The 20,372-nt window shown below is 38.7% G+C and overlaps 1 long non-coding RNA gene across 1 annotated transcript in view; it reads left to right on the forward strand.

Annotated features, from left to right (window-relative positions):
- LOC141568114 (uncharacterized) overlaps positions 1-19,591 on the forward strand; it is a 35,613-nt gene extending 16,022 nt beyond the window's left edge. Inside the window, exons 2-3 of the long non-coding RNA XR_012491131.1 lie at positions 15,338-15,408; positions 16,787-19,591. This is a non-coding gene — a long non-coding RNA (uncharacterized LOC141568114). The remainder of the gene's footprint in view (positions 1-15,337; positions 15,409-16,786) is intronic.
- Positions 19,592-20,372: the final 781 nt, after the last annotated feature.

Genomic DNA, 20,372 nt, shown 5'->3' on the forward strand with positions numbered 1-20,372 from the left:
AATAGAGAGAAAGTGAGAAAAAAGAGAGACAGAGACACAGACAGAGACTCAGAGGGAAAATTCAAAAGTATATGATAGATTCAGAAAAGGATTTAAAGATATGGAAAGCATAAGTGGATGGATGGGTGGAGTAATAAAGACAAATAAATACATGGATATGTAATAAAGACAAATAAATACATGGATATATAATATAAATGCACATTATAATTAATTATAATATATAATTATTATAATTAATAATAATAATTAATTAATAGATTGATTAATTATTAATCTAATAATACTTAGATTGATTATTATTAATCTAAATTAATAATTTAGCTTATTTATTCATCTAAATAAATACATGAATTAGAATTCATGATTCTAATCTCTCATGAATAAAGTGATTAGAATAGTGAGAAAAAAAAGAAAATGAAAGACAGAGAGACCAGGGAATAAGAGAGAGATGGGTAGAAACCCACAAGGGCTGAGATGGAGTACTCAGAGAAAGAGAGAGACAGAGAGACATGAAGATACAGAGAAAGAACATGGTTGGATGGACAGATGTAAAGATGAAGAGTGCAAGAAATGGAAAGATGGCTGGATAAATGCATGGATAAAAGATAAATCATTAAATAAAGAGAAGAAATAATGCAATATGAGTTTGAACTCTGCATTCAGATCTAGTGTTTTTGTTCTGCCACTGTCTAACTGCATGGTTTTGGGCAAGTTCTTTTCTTCATCTGTCAAATGGGATTAATATTAATAATACTGACCTCATAGGGTTGTTTCTAAGTCTGAACTGAAATAATCCTCATAAATGCTTAGCAAGTTGGTAGGCCCATGGTGATGCTATTACACAGAATGATAACTTGTTACATCACCTGGGATGCCTATCCCTATGAATCTTATAGGCTTCAACATTTTCAGCACATACATTAAATTTGTGTTTCCCATTGAAGCCACAGCTGAGTCTGGCAGATGTGTCAAACCCTGATAAAGCCAAAACTAGCATCCAACATTCAAATAGCAATTTTATGCAAACGGGATCTTCTCATTAAGTTATCCTTCTGCAATCCATAATTATTGCTGAATGAGTCTGAGGTTGTCTTCATCTCCATGAAATGAGGTCACACCAGTTATACAGTAAATTAAAGGCAAATTGAGCAGATGATATGTATAAAATAAGAAACATGCAGTTTTTTAGAGCCATTGACACAGTGCTAAATGGATTGATTTTCAATCCAAACCAAGTATTTATATAATTTGGTTTAGCATCCCAACATTCAGATGGAAACCTACATTCTTTACAGACTTGTTACTCTTTTAATCTTTACCAAGTTAGCATTTATGATGCAGAATTACTACTTGAGTCTTATGATTTCAGTTTTAGATCCAAATACATAATGTTATACAGTTCATTCTTGCTAAAGAAAAAAACTCAATATCCTTGCCTAAGTTATTTTGGTATGTCACATTATGCTGAAGTATTTCCAAATAAAGTGACATGAAAAGCACAACCTAAAATGTTTGGCTACATCAGAATGAGTTAAGGATTCTGTTTCTGGCCTGCTTCTTTAATTGTTCTTTCATGCACCCAAGCATTTATATTTCAAAGGGTAGTTATTATAATTTCTATCTAATTAAATTAGTTCCTCACACTTAATTCAATTAAGTTCCTCACTTTTAATGAGGGTAGAATGAATAAAAATTATCCTGATTTTTAAAATTAAGTGTGTTTTTTTCAAATGCTTCCTTGCCTCTCTATTCTCTTCCTGCTGGTCAACCTTATGAGTAGACGATTACACAGATGGCATAATTTGAAGAACAGCATGATAATGCATATGAAAATGCTTCAAAATACTTTCCTATCTCTTTTCCATTAAATGTCCTTCTAGTCAGAAATTTCACCATTCGATAGTCTTTCATTTGGCTTAAATAGACTTCCCTTTATAGGTCTTATTATTATTATTATTTTTTTTTAAATGTAAAAGCTTATGAGTAGAAACATTTGGGTTATATTTGAGGTAAATTCATTTTATTTGGATCATTTTCCTTTCTAACCATTCAGATTCAACAAACATTATTCAACCCAACTTTAGTGGTGATGTGGGTGGAATGACACAATAAAGATGGGAGACCTGACAGTCATTTATTCATTCATTCACAGATTGTTTATTGAGCTTTTGTTATGTATCAGACACTGTGCTATGCACTGGGTATGTAATATAGACTTGTCCTCATGGAGCACACAATTTATTGAGTGAGGTGGCTGGTGTTTAAATAATTACAGAATTAATAACTGAAGATTGCAGTGGCCTCAATGAAAGAGAGTTTCAAGGAGTTACAGTGGCCTGAAAAGATTCTGTAGGAAAGGAAAGTCACCAAAAATCAACTTTTCTAGGGCCATCGTGCTATTCAGGACAAGAAACCCATGCCTGAAAATGAGTCAGGTACTCTCAAACAAGAAGTAGACACTTTTGCAGAGAAGTGGTAGAGAACAGCTTAGTGGGACAAAGAGCTGAATACTGAGCGTAATGTTTGCCTAGAAACTAGGCTCCAAGTTATGATTTTCTCTGGCCTAGATAGTTGCTTCTGAGTCATACGTGATGTCTTCTTACTTTCCTGCCAGAGGTCAGCTGTCTTCTTCATGCTTCTCAGACCCTTATTCTGAGGCTCCCCTGGCATTTACCACACGCAGTGTCAGGTAACGTAGCAGTATGGATCTGTGGCTTCTCTTCCTGGACATCCAGCTCCTTGACCCCAAACTCTGAGCTCAGCATAGCCTCCATAAATGCCAAGTCTATGAATGAATGGCAACAATAACCTCTGAGAGCGATATTAGCAGTCTTATTTGACAAATAATGAAATGGACAAATAGTGGTTTAATGACTTTTCTAATGTCACAAATCCCATATGTGGCTCTTTCCAGATCTCAACCCAAGTTCCTTTAGAGTGAAAACTTACATTAGAAACTTATTATCTAAAACAAGGATATAAGGCCAATACCTCATACCACTTGAAATCATTTAAGATGAATAAATGGACGTCTTATTTCCATGTAGTTTTGTAGAGATAAAATATAGGTTAGGTTATGATACAGTAACAAACAAACCCTAAATCTCAGTGGTTTAAAGCACCAACACTTTCTTTCTCATGTATGTTATATGTCTACTGCAGGTCAGGTAGAGGTTCTGCTCATTGCTGTTACACATGAAGCAGCCATCATTGCAAACATTGCTTCTGAGTATGCCAAAGGGAAAATAGAACAAAGGGAAATTAGAATATCTTGCGATTAAATGCACTAGCTTGGAAGTGACACAATGTCACTTCAGTTCATAACTCATTACGGCTAGTTCAGAACAAGCTGTAAGAACATATAGAAGATGCAAAGATAGAATATTTGACATGCAATAATGACCCCCACAGATAAATTATACTTCATTTTGTGGCTATTTATTCATCAATTACTTATCAGCCACTTGTTACATGCCAGGATCTGTGGGCATAACAGTATATTAGTTGGCTACTAGTGCATAATACTCAGAAAATCTCAGTGACTTATAAAATATGTGTTTATTTCTCTTTTGTGCAAGTGGCAGGTGGCTAGGATCTGGCTGATCTAGCATGGGCTCAGCTGAGCAAGACTTCAACCTACAAATTTTACAAGTTGTGAGACTACTACATATAGCCTCTATTCTCCTGGGACCAGTGGTTACATGAGGCATGTGCTTCTCTTAGCAATGACAGAAGTATGAGAAGGGCAAGAGGAAACATACAATGGTGCTTAAAGCCTAGGCTTCGAACTGCCACACTATCACTTCTGCCTTTCATTGATCAAAGCAAGTCTTTTTGCCAAGCCCAACAGCAATGGAGCAGAGAAGTATAATCAACCTTTCTTTGGACAAACTACAAAGTACATGACAAAGGGCATAGATTCTGAAAAAAACAATAGACTGGCAATAATAATGCAATCAATAAAGACAGTGATCAGACTGAAATTTTTAAACTAGTTTATATTCTATAGAAAAATGATTGATGGATAAAATACATAAAACTGTAGATGGATATAAGTGCTAAGGAGAAGAAAGTAAAGCAAGAAAGAGGTTAGACAGAATGATGATAGGGATAGTGGTAGACATTTTAGGATGGCCAAGAAGGAAAACCTTACAAAATAAGATGACAATTGTGTAAATCACTTAAAGGAAGGAAGTGAGAGATATCCATGAAGATTGCTGAGGGAAACCAGAGGAAAAAAGGAATTGTAGAGGCTGATGGTAGGATCTAACTGGCATGTTTGAAGAGCAGAAAGAGGGTCTATGTGATTGAGCCAAGTGAGTGAGGAGGAGAAGACAAAAAAAAGAGAGTAGAGATTATTTGAGGCCAGTGAAACATTTTATATTTTAAGTCTGAATGAGGCAAATGTCCATTGGAGAATTTCCAGAAAACGAGTGATATGAACTGCTCCTACTTTTTGCTGGACTCTGGCTAACCTACTGGGAATGGACTGATGGGGATTGGGGGTGGGGAGACAAGCTAAGAGGCCATTGCAATATTACAGGTGATAGACAATGATGGCTTAGGCAAGGATCCCCACAGTGGATGTGATAATAAGTCACTATATTGGTTGGATTCTGAAAATATTTTGAAGTTGAGTCAGTCAAGTTTGCTGACAGAACAGATTTGCAGAAAAGGGGTGTGTGGTGTTAAGGTTGATGGCAAGAATATGGGCTCAATCAACTGAAAACAGAAAAAGGAATTTCAATTTATTGAGACAGGAAAGACTCTGAAGAGCCCACGAGAAAGGACAATTGGGGTTCAGTTTGGGACCCGTTATGTTTAAGGTACCTATTATTTATCCAACTGGAAAAGTCCAGCAGGTTGTCAAAAGTGAGATGCGTAGAGGAGAGGTCCAGGCTGAAGCGGTGAATTTTGGAGCCCTTTTCGTATGTTTGCTTGTATGTCTGAAGTTATTCAAGGCAGTGAGACTACATGAGATCCCAAAAAGGAATGAGTTTAGTAAAATAATGACAGAACTCAAGGCCTGAACTCTGAAGCACTTCTAGTTTCCAGGGCCAAGAAGACGGCAAGGAAACAGGAACAACAGAATAAATGGCTAGAGTATAGGAGAGAAACAATGAGAGCATGATATCATAGAAATTAAGGGAAAAAATGTTTTCAGAGACAAGAGTTTCAACTTAGTCCAATGCTACCCACATGTCAAGTAAGATAAGGACAGATCACTGGTAGGCGGGGAGCATGCAGGTGATTTATGATCCTGTGAGACAGTTTAGTTGGAATGAGGGGACCAAAACTTGGTCAAAATGAGTTTAATAGAGAATGGGGCAGGAGAAATTGGTGACAGTGAGTATAGATCACTATTTCAAGGAGTTCAATGAAAGGAGAGAATAAAAGGTTTTGTTTGCTGGCCACTAATAGAGGATCAAAGGAAATCTCTTTTTTTTTTTTTTTTTTTAATAAATGGGGGAAACGATCATGAAACCTATTAGAACAAGAAAAATAAGAGGGAAAAGTTGATGAATTTATGGCCTTGAGTGGTGAAAAGGGTAGTTTTATGTGGAAATGGAAGTGTGTATTTTATCTAAGAGCTTGAACCTTTCATCCACAGGATCTAGAAGCCAGGGGCAGAGAGGCAGAAGACCGAAATACATGGTGGTAGGAACTGGGTTCTTCTATTCTGGGTAAGGAGGGAAACATCATTTGTTTACTGTCCAGAGTCAGTTCTCTTACCTCCAACTGAGGTAGCCCCAATCAAGCACCTTCTTAATGTCACACTGGTGCTGTAATGCCAAACAAACATACCATGTGTTGGAAATACTCAACCCTGGGACAGAGGACGGGCCTCATCGAGGTAATCAAGGACATCCATAGCAAAGGTGACCTGCAGATGCTTTTCTGACTTGGGACAGCGAGGATTCTGAAAAATCTGATTCCTTGTGTCCCTACAGAATCTTTTTCATACGAGAGTTGCCTGGTGTTTAAATTCTCATTCCTCTGTTGCTAAAGTTTGTGGCTCTAAGAAGGAAGTTTATTTGTTTAAGGAAACTCCATTGGACCTTTAGGGAGTGAATAAGCATTGCTTTCCACACCAAGATTGTTGAGAATTCCCTTCCTGAGAGTTGCTAGAACCCAGTTCACTGTTGATAGTATAGTTCTGAAGATCCCCGTCAGTTAGTTGTTTTGCTTGTAGCTTGTATGGCCTTCTTATGTTCTAAATACCAACTTCTTGCCCCATATCTTCAAGGAGTTCAGATGCCACCTTTTTGAAAATGCCTTTCCTTATGCCAATTAATCAAAAATCAACAATTAAGTGATATTTAGGAGCACTTATCTTTTCTTCTGCCCTTCTGTATTACCATATCTGTGAGAGTGGAGACTGCTCCATTCTTCCAGGCATCTATGAAGGTCCACCTTACATAGAATACGTACTTAATAAATTAATAAATGGATAACTTTTTCACTTTCCTAAGACATAATTAAAATTTGGTTTAGAAAGGACTGCATGAGTAAATTGTTAAAGGTTAACAGCAAGTCTGTTTAGAATAATAGCAAATGTTAATGAATTATTTAAAAGACACCTTTTAATTTAAAAGCCTCATTTTTAGTTATTTTTATGACGGCTTACGTTGAATTTTACCGACTTTACCACTGGCTGTAGATGACAGATTTCTATATTAATTATGTAGACAGTGAATGCTACAAATGTGTTGAGGCCCATTTTTTATTTCTCCTTCTCTTAACTCTGTTGAAATTAGAAGTGAGCAGCACTGAGCATTATCAAGATCTCTTGGAAATGGCAGTGATATGTGGTCAAATAATTATGCTTGCCATATGACTGGGAATCACTTGCCTCTCCACAACTTTGGTCTATATGGAATATCAAATATAGGGTAAAGTCTCTGGGCAGACACACAAGTGTGATCGCCCAGGTTTTGAATATGTTTATTCTCTGCCTGTGCCCATCTGGAGCTAATTCACTCTGTAGTTTCTGTGGATTAACCTTTTTGCTTAGTGGCTTAAACAACACCACTTTGTTAGCTCATGAACCCACAGGTTGGTGATTTGGGCTGGGATCAGCTGGGTGGGTCTTCTGGTCTTGGCTTGGATTACTTATTTGTCTGTGGTCAGCAAGCAGGGTGGCTGGGGCTGGCTATTTCAAACTGACCTCCACTCTGATAGCTCATTTTTACTCCACATATATCTTATCTCAGCAGGCTAGCCAGGGCAGTTTAGCTAGCACACAAATCCTTTCAAGGCCAAGACTCATAGCTGGCATGCTGTCACTTCTGCCACATGTTGTTGACCAAAGCAAGTTTCAAAGCCAGCAAGATTCAGAAAGAGGAGAAATAGATTCCATATCTTGATGGGAGGAGTTGGAAAATCATATATAGGCAAAAGGTCTGGATACAGGGAGGTCATTTTTGCAATTTACCACACTAGCTAAAATATAATTTATTAAAAAATCTACATGAGCAAAATAAGCCTGTTAGTTGAGTCTCCTGGTTTTGAGACTAAACTGCTATGAATTTTGTAATGGAGTCAGAAGTAGGCCCAGTTTGCTACGCCAAATGAATGTACTGCTTCTTAAAGATGGATGATGGGCTATGAGTTCTGAAATGAGAGCTCTTTCACTTGAAGTTTGTTACCACTTTAGTGGCAATAGCATGGTTCTAGCAGGGAAAGTGAATATAGTCAATAACTACCCCAAAACCTCTGAGTGGAGTCAAGGATGTCTTTCTTTATCAGCATTCCCCCCAAACCCCCATCCCCCGTTTTGGAAATGTGATACTCCAAATTATCACTGCCCTGTCCTCAGCTAATTTGAACACAGTCATAACTATGGTGCTAGCTGATAGTTAAGGTATTAAGAAAAAAAAATGTGAAGGTTATTTACATTTTTAGATCTCTTAATGGTGGAAAGACAGGCAGAAGTGCTCATGCATTTGAACAGAGTACTCCACCTACCTCGTGAACAATACTTCTGCCCCTTTTGTCGTAAGCATTGAACTGTCTCTTACTGTGAATCCTAAATTGAGATGGGTAGAACAGTATACAAGACATATCCCACATAGATCAAATAGAGGGTAACCTTGGCGATGGTGGCAATATTGTTTCTATTGCTGTTGGTGCCACAGTATCATCCCATTTAGATATTGTGAACTTGGGCTGTGTTTCTTTCCTCCCAAGCTTCCTTGGTTCCTGTCATGTTTGCAAGCTACATTCTTCATACTTTCCAGCAATTTTTGGAGCTACTTGATGATAATCATCTCTCTTGCTAATAATCTCCCTTACTAATAAATTCTTCTTCTGCCAAGTTAACCAGAAACATTTCAGTTGTTTGCAAATAAGGACTCTGTTGATTAATTTTAAAATATTTTCCTTTAATTCCCCTCAGGCTTTTGAAATTCTTACTCAAAATATTTTTTTTTTTTGGGGGGGGACCAAACTGGAAATTAAAGCCATATTAACAGGTAAATAAAAAGCAGTCATGCCCTGCCTGCCCAGATACCCTTTACCAGGCAGATACACCCATCCCCAGATTCTGTAAGCATTGGCTGCTAAGGTCTCACAGCTTCCCTCCTCACACCTCATCCCCCAGCTGAAAAATTACGCAGACAGCCACTAATGCCTTCTCTTCTTCCAGCCCCATCCTACCAAGAGGCACCTCATGGCCAGTGATGAACTGATATGAGGGTAGAAAGACCAATTCCCATGCCTCAAAGGGACACAGCTCAATAGTGCTCAGAAGTTCTCATGGATCAGGCCAAGGCTAGACTCCCGTGGAGACCATGTCCTCACTTAGCTCCTTCTCCTGGCCTCTTCTGTTTCCCTCATTCCTCTTCTTCTGAGAGCCCTTCCTCAATGAATTATATGTGCCCGAATTGTTGGCTCAGGCTCTGCTTCTAGAAAAGCCAGGCCAAGACTGCTGATTGGGATCTGGTAGAGAAGTATTTCAGTTAGAATCTAATTGTCATAGCAATTGACTTCAGATGTCAGTGTCTTAAAACAATAGAAGATTATTTCATACTCTCACTTCAGTCCAGTGTGGTTTTATAGGCATCACACAGTCATTCAAAAGTCCAGGTTCCTTCTGTCTTGGGGTTCCTCCCTTCTCTAGGTCCTCAGCATCCATTCTGCTCCATGGAAAGACAGTGAGTCTTGTATTAAAGCAGGTTTTATGAGCCTGTTCTGGAAGCGGTGACTTCACTTCCATGTGCATTTCACTTAGCTGAACTCTGACACGTATGCAAGGGAGACTGGCAAATGTGGTGTGGCTCTGTGGCCAAGCAAGAGAGGAGAACATGGAGGAAGTCTCCCAGGCCTACCTGTAAGAGATAGTATGGGGAAGCAGAGCTAGGAAGCTGGAATTCTTAAAAACACCACTTAGCTATAAGCTCAGTTAACCACACTGAATAAACAAGGCCTCCTCAGGAAGTGAAAGGACAGGGTTTCAATAATTAAGCCAGGATCTCAGGGTGAAATGGGACTGTTTTCAGGCAAACAGGGATGTAGGGTCATCCTAGCTGTAGCTGATTCACAAGCAATCAAGAAATGGCTGATTCGTACTAAGTGGGTAATAAAAATGTTTAAAAATTCTCCCTGCTGGGGCATAAACCACAAAGCTGGGTTAAAGGGAAAGAGAATTAGGAGGCAGAGTGTAATTTTTGTACATAGTAACTGAGCTGCATCCCTCCCCAGCCCCTCAGAATATTTAGTCTATAAATGGTCCAAGTTCTGGTCCCCATCCTCGTCTCTTTCCTGCTTTCTCTTCTCGTTCATTACCCACGGTAGTACTTGCTATGTGGCCTTTACTGATTCCCTTTAGCTCTCTTTGCTGAAAAAACTAGAGGTATGTAGCAGATTTCTGAAGTCCTTCTGGTATAAATATTCTATGATTCTAGAAGACTCAGAAGCTCAGTTGGAGTAAGAGAATTTAGCCATGCTCTTAATAGCTGATGTAATGTTCTAATTTATAATAAAAAATATATATTTGTTCTTTGTCATCAGTTTTTGGCACAAAGCTCCTAAAACCCTTGGAATATCTTGTGAGGACAGCGATAAAGGTGTCTATTGTTATGTTAATGAGGTGACATTTTGAGGACAACCTAATGATGGAGGTGGGTTGCCAGGAGAACCAACCATGTGATTAGAGGTTTGGAACTTTCAGTCACTCCCCAACCTCCTGGGAGGGGAGAGGGGCTGCGGGTTAGATCAATTGCCAATGGCCAAGGATTTGATCAATGTGCCTGTGTAATGAAACCTCCATAAAATGCCCAAAATTCATAGGAGTCAAAGAGCTTCTCCATTAGTGAACACATGGAGATGCAGGGACAGTGGTGTTCCTGGAGAAGTCATGAAAGCTCCCCACCTTTCCCCTCTACTTTGTCCGATGCATCTCTTCCCTCTGGCTAGTCTTGTTATATCCTCTCATAATAAACTAGTAATCTAGTAGGTATATTCTCTGCGTTCTGTTAGCCACTCTAGCAAGTTACTCAAACCCAAGGTTGTTAGAACCTCCCATCTAATTAAACCTAGACCTAATTAATACCTGATCTAATTGCCATTTCAACTTCTCCCAGAAACATAACCTTAATCAACCAGTATGGTATTTTTCTAGTCAAGGACCAATAAGATCATTTGTCACAAGTGCCCCTATAGAAAAAAAGAAGAAATCTGAATGAAAAAAAAAAAAAAAAAAAAAGCAACGTTTGCATTCTCTTCCCCCAAAGAGGAGGTATCCAAGCCCCAAAAGAATTCATTTAATTCTTCCTTTTGTTAATAGCTCCCTTGCCACTATAAAAAGCTTGCATTTTGTACAAACCCTTGGTGCACTCTTTTAGCTGCTAGATGGGTTGCTGCGCGATTCATGAATTGCTTAATAAAGCCAAGTAGATCTCCAAATTTACTCGTTTTTTTTTTCTTTTTTTCTTTTTTCTTTTCTTTTTTTTTTTTTTTTAACAAGGGTAAATCAGGAACTGACTACTTCCAGCCTGGCTCACACTGGGACCCTGCCTGAGAATGAGGCTGGTGAGGGCCTTTAGGCCTCCATAATTTCCAGTAGCTCCTCTTTTTATTGATCTGTATGGTAAATATTATAAAGCACCACCCAGATCCTCTTTTCAGGGCAATACTCTCACATTCATTTGTTGGCTGTTCACAATGGGAGCCCTCCCTGGGAATTGCCCTTGGCCTCAGAGGACTGTCTTCCTTAAGACTAGGCAGCAGAGGAAATGGTTGAGTAATGACACAAAGGCCTGGCCCCTTTGCCTCAACTGGGACTACTATAGGGTCATCCCAGCTCCAGAGCTCCCTGTAGAGTGGACAAGGCTGTGTTATAATTGCACTGGGGGTAAGATTTTCTCTCTGTCCAATCTCAACTTTCCTACTTCCTTATAGGTATTTCCTTCAAGCATGCCCCAGAAAACCCTTTGAGGGCAATTCTCTGACTCAGGCTCTGCTTCTTCCAGAATCTCAGGGGATGTGAATGAAGACAATTTGAAACATAAAATCTAAGTAAAACATTTGTGTTCGGAACATGCAACTTCAAGGCAAATTCTAAAGCCCCCATTTCTAGGCCCAAACCACTGCTCCCTGGACTTCCTATACAGATACCCACCCACCCCCGCCACACACACACACACACACACACACACACACACACACACACGGATCAGGAAGGATCTGAAGGGAGGAACAGCAGGGGCTGTGAAGCAGCCCCCCATGGCTTTCATATCTGCTGCTGCTGCTCTTATATTTCCTCCCTGGTTTGCCTTCTGTTAATGCAAATTCAAGGTCTTAAAATAGATTTCTTTCTTCTTTGCTAAGGCCTATAACACACTTTATCATTTTCTTCTCTCACAGCTTTTTTATTTTCTCTGCCTAACTCGGGTTTTCTTATGTTTAAAGAAAAAGTAAGAAGTGTGTGTGTGTGCGTGTGTGTGTGTGTGTGTGTGTGTGTGTGTGTGTGTGTATTATATAGCAGATCTGTCATTTTGGAACTTGGAACTCAGTGCCTTAGGCAGACAAAATCTACGACCTGGTCAGGCTTCCTGTGTCTCTCCACTTTATGAATTATCCAGGTACTTCTATGTCCCCTGGCTATGGCCTTGACATTCTGAATCCATGAGCATCTTCTCTCAAACACTGCATTATTCTTTAAGGTTCTAGACACTTGGGACCCTGACCAAAGACTGAATGAGAGCCTGTCTTTTACCACAGATTGCTAGGGGCACAAAATCTACAGGCAAGTGTTTCTTGGGGAGATCCAACCAAGCCATTTCTTTGGAGATAGAGCTTAGTAGGATGATTCATGTTACTGGAAAAGAAAGTTGCTAACTCCCAGCACACGATGAGCCAAATACCCACAATGTGAGGATGTAAGACGCACATTCACACACACTTTCAGTCTTTCACAGTCTGTTGGACAACTGTCAATTCTATGATTTCAATCCTTTTGTTAAGAGTCTATTTCTGCACTCACATACTTAATATCTTCATTCACAGTGCATGTCATGTTATACAAAAGTGGTGTTCCTGAACAAGGGCACGTGTGTTGGTTGACTTCTTATGTGACCCTACTGTTCTCTGCAACTTCTATGCCCTTCAGAGCATTCAGGAAATGAGGCTTTGAATCCCCATGCCCATGGTTTCTGTACATTTCTCACATTGGCATGGTGCCCGGCGTCTCTCACCCTGTGGCTGTTTGAACAGGTCTATTTGGCCCTTCCTTGGCTAGGTGCAATATACCATTCATTCTCCAGCTTCTTGGAGAAACCCAGTAAACACCAAATGCACTGAAGGTAGGCACTCGTTGTCCCATGGGGAGTGAAGGCAGGCCCACTATCTTCCTGGCTTCATTCTTGTTCCACTTTTTCCCTTACAGTTTCTGGTGGCTCTGAGTCCCTAACAAAAAACCCTGTTCCCAAAAAGTGACCCTAGGGGCATGGTCTTAGCTGTCTGTTGCCTTGAGAGAAAATAGCCTTGCTTTCTTCCCTTTCCACCTTGGAATTTCTTTATGTCTAGTCACTGTCTTCAATTAACTATGGCTTCTAAAGCTCTGCCTTCAGGTTCCCCTTCCTTAATGAACACAGTGCCTCAACAAGCGTAACAAATTTTAAAACAATAATGAGCGCAAGTCAACTCTTATTTCAAGGAAATTCCAACAAATAGTGAGCCCTTCTAGGATGAGGTATTTTTCTGCCTCATACTTATACCCTCATCACCTAGCAGAGTTCCTGGTACCAGATGGTCGTTCATTGACTTGATTGAATTAATAACACTACAGGGAATTATTTCATAAAACAAAGTATTTTCTTTAATGGGAATGATAAGCTCTACTTCAATTGTGATTACAAATGTGTGTTTTTGTATTTGGGGTTTTCTTAAGTATGATAAGATGAAATGGACTTAATTACTCAGAGGGAAATATAACCTGGATCTTTTCCATATGGACGTTGCCTGTGAATTTCTCTCCAGAGAAAAGGGACTTTGCTTGGAAAGCAATGGTAGGTCAGGGGCAAAAAAAATCTGCTCTCTTATCATAGTCAAAATTGTAGAAGGTACACTCTGAGTTCTAGGCAGCAAGCCAACATTCTCAGGCCTCCTGATGCTTAAAAACTATACTCTGATTTTTATTTTTATTTTGTTTCCAGTGCCAATGCTCCTGGGTCAACATGCTAATTCAAAAACAAATTGCCTACATTTGCATACTGTGCATATTCTTGACTCCATAGAGGAAGAATTAAAATTAAATAGTGTCTTTTACTCTTTCACTAGTCTGGTATGGTTTTAAAATTCTACAAAAAAATTCAATTTTCTTTCCTTGTTTTCAAACTTTTGAAACTGCAGAAAAGATAGTGACTGGGTTTTTGCAACTATCAGCTTAATCTAGTCAGCAGAAAAGAAGATTGGGCTTTTTTGACATGAATGGTTTAATCTGCAGTGACCAGGCTACTTTCATTGGTTCTTGACCTGGAGTCTACATACTCAGATTGGGTAGGTGGGAGGAGGGTCCATGAACATCCAAGGAAAAAGCAAAGCACCTTTATTTCACTGAAGCTCAGTATTCTCTTCAATTATTTTTATAGACAACCAGTTGCAGTATTATTAGCAGTATCTGGTTCTTTGGCATCAATACCAATCAATTATTTTAATCTTACAATACAATTGTTCCAGATATCTTAAAATGTCATTTACTTTAATCACGACTTTTCAATAATATTATTAGACTTTCCATTAGTTCTTGTTACTTATCATGCCAATAAAGAAACACAAACATTACTATATCAGAAATTTATGTTTTTTTAATATTCAGGTTACTAAATTTCAGTATAATTCAGTTTTTACTTTGTACTACTGTGCAATTAACTTTATACATTTAAAAATTTTAAGGTTAAAGGGGGTCTTTCAACTCATTAGAGTGCCATTAGGATCTGAGGGACAGAAAAAGCTAAGACTGTGAAATTTACCTACTTATTTGTCAGTACCACCACTTCTTTTTGTGTGTATGTATCTCTTGTTTAACCCCAGTTCAGGGCTCCTTATCTCTCTCTCCTCAACATGACCCTCCTAGGGATGTCAGTTATTTGCTGAACAGCAAATACGCTTTTTTTCCCAATATGCCTGATGATATTTGAAACTCAGCAACTATTTCTGAAGAGGGGAGAGCTCACTCAGGCATGGCCTGATGCTCTGAAAAAGAGTCATTCTATTTTAGAATGAGGGTGATATTTTTCAAATATATATAACTGAAAGTCTGATCACTCTGTAGAATTCTAAAAAAAGCTGCCCTCTAATTGGGCCCCCATCAATCCCAAATCCTTAGGGCAGATTCTAAGTTTAGAATCACCTTTTCACTTCTGTTAGAAAGACAGAAGCCAGTTTAAATGGTATGTCATCTACTGAGGAAACATAAATTAGAAAATCATTATTAACTTCCTGGGTTTACTCCTTGCTGGGACAAAGCTGAGGCTGGGCATCCAGCACACTGCAGAGGGGGCCTTGACCTGCTTAGAGTGAGAATCTAATACCATGTTTCCCCCAAAATAAGATCAACCCGGAAAATAAGCCCTACCATGAGTTTTCAGGATGACATCCCCTGAACATAAGCCCTAATGCATCTTTTGGAGCAAAAATTAATATAAAACCCAGTCTTAAGCATGGTAGGAGGGTTCCATACACTGCCTTGATTCATTAGTAGAGGATAAAGGTGGTTGTACTCTTAATTTTTTCAGTTTGAAGTCAGTTTTATTACTATAGCAAGTCAAATTTTAGTCTAAGATTTGTTAAGTTGAAATTTTGTTAATTTGAAATTCTTCTCTTGGATGCTCAGAGGGTGGAGTGGTGGATGGTTTCCTTTGCTGTGAGAATATGGATGCTGTCACTCAAGCCCACCAGCTGTCAGTAAGTATCCAGATCAACTACAGCTCTGCCTGTGTCCTCTGAAACCAGTTCCCTCAGTGGCTGAATCATCACACTGCAGAGGAGCCACATACAGTGAAAATCAGCCTCTGAGGCCTTCAATATTTACCCCGCACATTTTGGGAGGCAGACCAGAGCAAGGATGGGGCTTAGGAAAAACCATTAAGTAGGTCGACATCTGGGGCTACAAACCACACTTCTGTTTTTCAAGGTTTCCCTAATCCTTTGGCTTCCCTCTTCCTGAAGCATTTTGTGCCTACATGCTGTTGTAGCCCTTTCCAGTGGCTAATATGGGGTCTGACAATTAAGTTTGCAAACTTGTTGCAATGATGTTGCTAACCTTTTCTGATATCAGAGGGATTATTCATTATGAATTTGTACCAACTGGACAAACAGTTAACCAAGTTACTATTTGCAAGATGCTTAAAAAGACTGTGTGAGAAAGTTAGAGGACCTGCATTTTTCACCAACAATTCATGGCTCTTGAATCATGACAATGCACCAGCTCACACAGCACTGTCTGTGAGGGAGTTTTTAGCCAGTAAACAAATAACTGTTTTGGAACACCCTTCCTACTCACCTGATCTGGCCCCCAATGACTTCTTTCTTTGCCCAAAGATAAAGGAAATATTGAAAGGAAGACATTTTGATGACACTCAAGACATCAAGGGTAATATAATGACAGCTCTGATGGCCATTCCAGAAAAAGAGTTCCAAAATTGCTTTGAAGGGCGGATTAGGTGCTGGCATCAGTGCATAGCTTCCCAAGGGGAGTACTTTGAAGGTGACCATAATGATATTCTGCAGAGGTAGGTAGCACTTTTTCTAGGATGAGATCGTGAACTTAATTGTCAGACTTCGTACTTATTCACAATATAGCACAGTAAGTCCTCATTGAACGTCATTGATAAATTCTGCGATTCTAAGTGAAACAACATATAACAAAACCAAATTTACCACAGGCTAATTGATATAAACAAGAGTTAGGTTCCTATGGCATCTCATCAGCGTTACAATGAAACAATGTTGAACGAATGAAAGGACGTTATTTGAGGACTTGCTGTACTAGCAGGGCAATGTGCCCTTCAGCAAGGGATAGCTGTCAGCTGAGTGAAGTGAGCATTTTAAAGGGATACAGTTCTTAAAGTGAACTGCCAATGGTAGGTGGTGAAACAAAGAAGCTCTCCTTGCCAGGCTCTTTTCCTCAGTTGACTTTGAGTTAATCAGAAGGAAGATTATTTTGGGTGAGCTTGGCATAATCAGCTGAGCTCCTAAAAGATGGTTTACAAGTCTGAAATGGAAGAAGTTAAAGAAAATCAACTCTTTCTAACCTAGAAGGAAACAAACTTCTATGTTGTAGAGAGAACCACATGTGGTGGGGAACAGCATGCAGCCTTGAGGAGCTGAAAGCTTCAGACCTACAACAGTTTCAAGGAACAAAATACTGCCAACAATGTGAAGAAGCTTGGGAGAGAAGCAGAACTCGAGATGAGAAACCCAGATCAACCAACATCTTCATTTCAGTCTTGTGAGACCCTGAGCAGATAATCTATTAGGCTGTGCCTTGACTCCTGACCCATAGAAACTGGGAGATAATAAGTTGTTTTTGAGGATCTAAGTTTGTGGTAATTTTTTGCATAGACATAAAAAACTAATACAGTGGGATTGCGGAGATTCTTACCATTTTTGTGTCATAGACCCTGTGGGATGTCTGGTGAAGTCTGTAGACTTCTGCACAGAATTTATTTTTTATGCTAACAATAACATATAGGGTTACAAAGGAACTGGCTTTTTCTGAAACAGAATAATAAGATACTAAAACATTTGGGTCAGAGTAACATCTGTACTTGTTAACACATTAAATAAGATCTATTGGTGGATCTATGAACTATTGTAATACTGAAGAAATAATGAGTGCAAACCATATTTGGAGATATCTGCAGCAACAGTAATGCAATATAAAATTACCTGCCATTTCTATGGGTGTCAACGTCTCAAGACAGTTAATGCGCTTATGGTTGGTTGCTTTAATGCACAGTTTAAGGAACTAAATTTCAGATAGAGGTTAGTGAACATAAAGATTTTTTTCCCATCACAGCACATGAACCTCTGAATTATATTCAGGTTAAGAACGTTGATTGAGAAAGTTCTTTGGCTTCTTCCAATCTCTGTATTTTCTGAAGTGGCTTCTTCACTTTGAGCAATCTCCTACAGGTTCCGTCCAGAAGAATCACTGGACCCTTGTTCCCATCCTCAGGAGGATCCCCCTTGCCTTGTTTATCCCTAGATCATTTTTATTTAATTACATGAATGATTTGATTTGCATGTATGATTCATGTCTTTTCAATGATGCAGAATCAACTTCAAAAGCTGCACCAAGATAAACTCTAGTTTTATCTGTCTGGGTTTCTAAATGTCTGTATTGCAAATGCACTCCTGAGGGAGGCCAAAGCTCATAACCTGAATGGCAAAGCCATGGTTCCCGGCTGTGACTGCCCTTTCGTCTACACCTGCCCGTCTCTGCTCCTTTCTCTTTTCTGCAGTCCCAGTAGGGACCAGAAGTGTGTGCTTGTGAAATCTGCTTTCCACCCACTGCTCTCTGCACTGTCAGTTATAAATGGATGTTCTCTGTTCCTGGCTGTGCTATAAATCAATATAATGTGTGTTTTCCAATAATTTCTTTACTCTTTTCTTTATCCTTTCCTTTTCAAAAAATTATAAGCCTGTGGCTTTAAAATCTAAAGAGTACTTAAGAACTTATGATACATTCCTTCCTTCTCTTGTCCTAGCTCCTGTTTCTATTTTCTTTTCCTCTGTTGGTTACTTCCTAACTTTACATAAAATATCTATTATTTCTTGACTTATTAACTTTACATGAAGTCTGTTGACTCACTGTTATAAAAGATGGGGTTTAACTCATTTTACTCCCAATTTCCTATGGATGGTAGTTTTATTGTTTTAGCTCTATGGCCTGCCTCTATCATATCTCTATTTATATCAACTTTAGCACCACATCTTCCTACTCTTCCTTCGTTTCTGTACTTCCTTTTTTTTTTTTTTTTTTGCAGATATATATTTGCTTTCATATTGTCAAGGTTAGCATTATTTACTCTCTCTTAAACCAAAATTGTATCTTCTATACTTTCCCTATAGATTAATTTTTAAAATAGGAAGTTGGCAAAGAGGTTTTATCTAACTTTGACATCAAAATATTGTTCTATGCAGGGCCAAGTGGTGGCTAGGACCACAGGTCCAATATGAGGCCCTCCTAGACTGCTTGAAGAAGCAAGTGCTAATCATCAAGGTCAAAGAATTCTCACGTTTATGCCACTGAGTGATTAAAATCATGTCTAATTTGTGTTTAACATTTTGATAAGCATTATAGCTAGAGGATTTTTTTGTTTGTTTTTGTTTTTTTGTCTGTTTGAGTTGTCAGTTACTTCTGCTTTTTGCTGTTGTTCGTCTTGACAAAAGAATAACGTGACTTCAGTTCTCAATTTTACGGACCCTCCCCAGACTAAGTAAATCAGGATTTCTGTGGCTAGAACCCTAGCATAAGCTAATTTCAAATCAAAGTATTCCTACATAAAGACAAATTGAACCAGATTGATTTGAGAGAGGAAGGACAAGCATTAGCGATCGAGATCCTACCTAAGATATATTATTTCTCTATGAATACAGAGTCCAATGGACTGGTTCCTTGATGAAGCACATCTAGATATTTTTCATCCAGATATTGTGGGTGGAGTTGTATTGCTAGTAATAGCAATAGAGCATGTAACTCATACCTATATTATGATCATAGCTCCATCTTCCTTTAGGAAGCAGGTATAGATGGCAATTCTTGGTCCCACTGCAAAGGTTTCATAACATTTAAAAATAAATTTTTTGGTAACCAACTAATAATAGTGTTTAGTCTATAGAATCTAAGAGCTTAGGGTCCTCCAGTTTGACTCAATGCTATACCGATCCATTCTTCAGATAACTCCTGAATTTCTTCTTTTGGTAAGAAAATTTATAGAAATTGAATCCACACCCTCAGTTCATAAGTGAGCTAATGGGTTTATTTCCTAAATCCAATTAATTTTTGTCACTGAGGTAGAGACTCACTGTTTAGATATGAACACCACTGTCTATTTTGTAAATGATCCCCTGGCTGAAGTGAAACAGAACTGTTAATGTATTTTTAATGAATATTAAAAATTCATGAAAAAATAAAAACTATGATAAATATTCAAAAGAGCCTGGTTTCGTTTCCTTGCCTGAAAGTTATCTCTCGCTCTCATCCTCTCTCCCTTACTCTACAAAGAATATCAAAAAACTTCCCTGTCTTTCTACATTATAGAAAGTCAATTTGATAAGAACAGTGTTATGTCTGTAACCTGTCAGGGATAAATTGAGTAGAAAATTATGCAGTAGGCTGGTAAAACCAAATGTTAATATGGAATTCTCATTGAAAACCCTAAGAAGCTACAGATGTTTGAGTAAATTCTACTGATTGCTTTGACCTGACCTTTTTTACTACCCCCTACACGGTGTACTAAAACCCTTCAACTGATCTCACCCCATGTTACCAGTTTCAGACCAGGAGGTTTTTTCAGAATCATTGGCTATGGAATTAACTCATCTTCTCCCCACCTTCCCCTGTTCTGCTCCCTGCCTGCCTGCCCACAACAGCTCTTCGTGGTGCTGAAAGCAGGAAAATGCAGCAAGTTTCTCTGTCAATAAATAAAACATATCATTAGAGTCACTCATGCAGCTCGTTTTAAATAAATTGAATCAACTTATGCCTATTAGCTGCTTGTCCTTGAATGAAGGTAACAAGCGATGTTCAGGTATCACTAAAAAAAGAAACTATAAAGGTGATAAAATGTACTGTGTTCCAAGGCCAATTCTTGCAGAACTTTATTTGAGCAGGACTGGGTAAGACCTGGGTAAGAGACCTT

Source organism: Rhinolophus sinicus, linkage group LG13 (genome assembly GCF_036562045.2).
Source record: "Rhinolophus sinicus isolate RSC01 linkage group LG13, ASM3656204v1, whole genome shotgun sequence".
Lineage (NCBI taxonomy): Eukaryota > Metazoa > Chordata > Mammalia > Chiroptera > Rhinolophidae > Rhinolophus > Rhinolophus sinicus.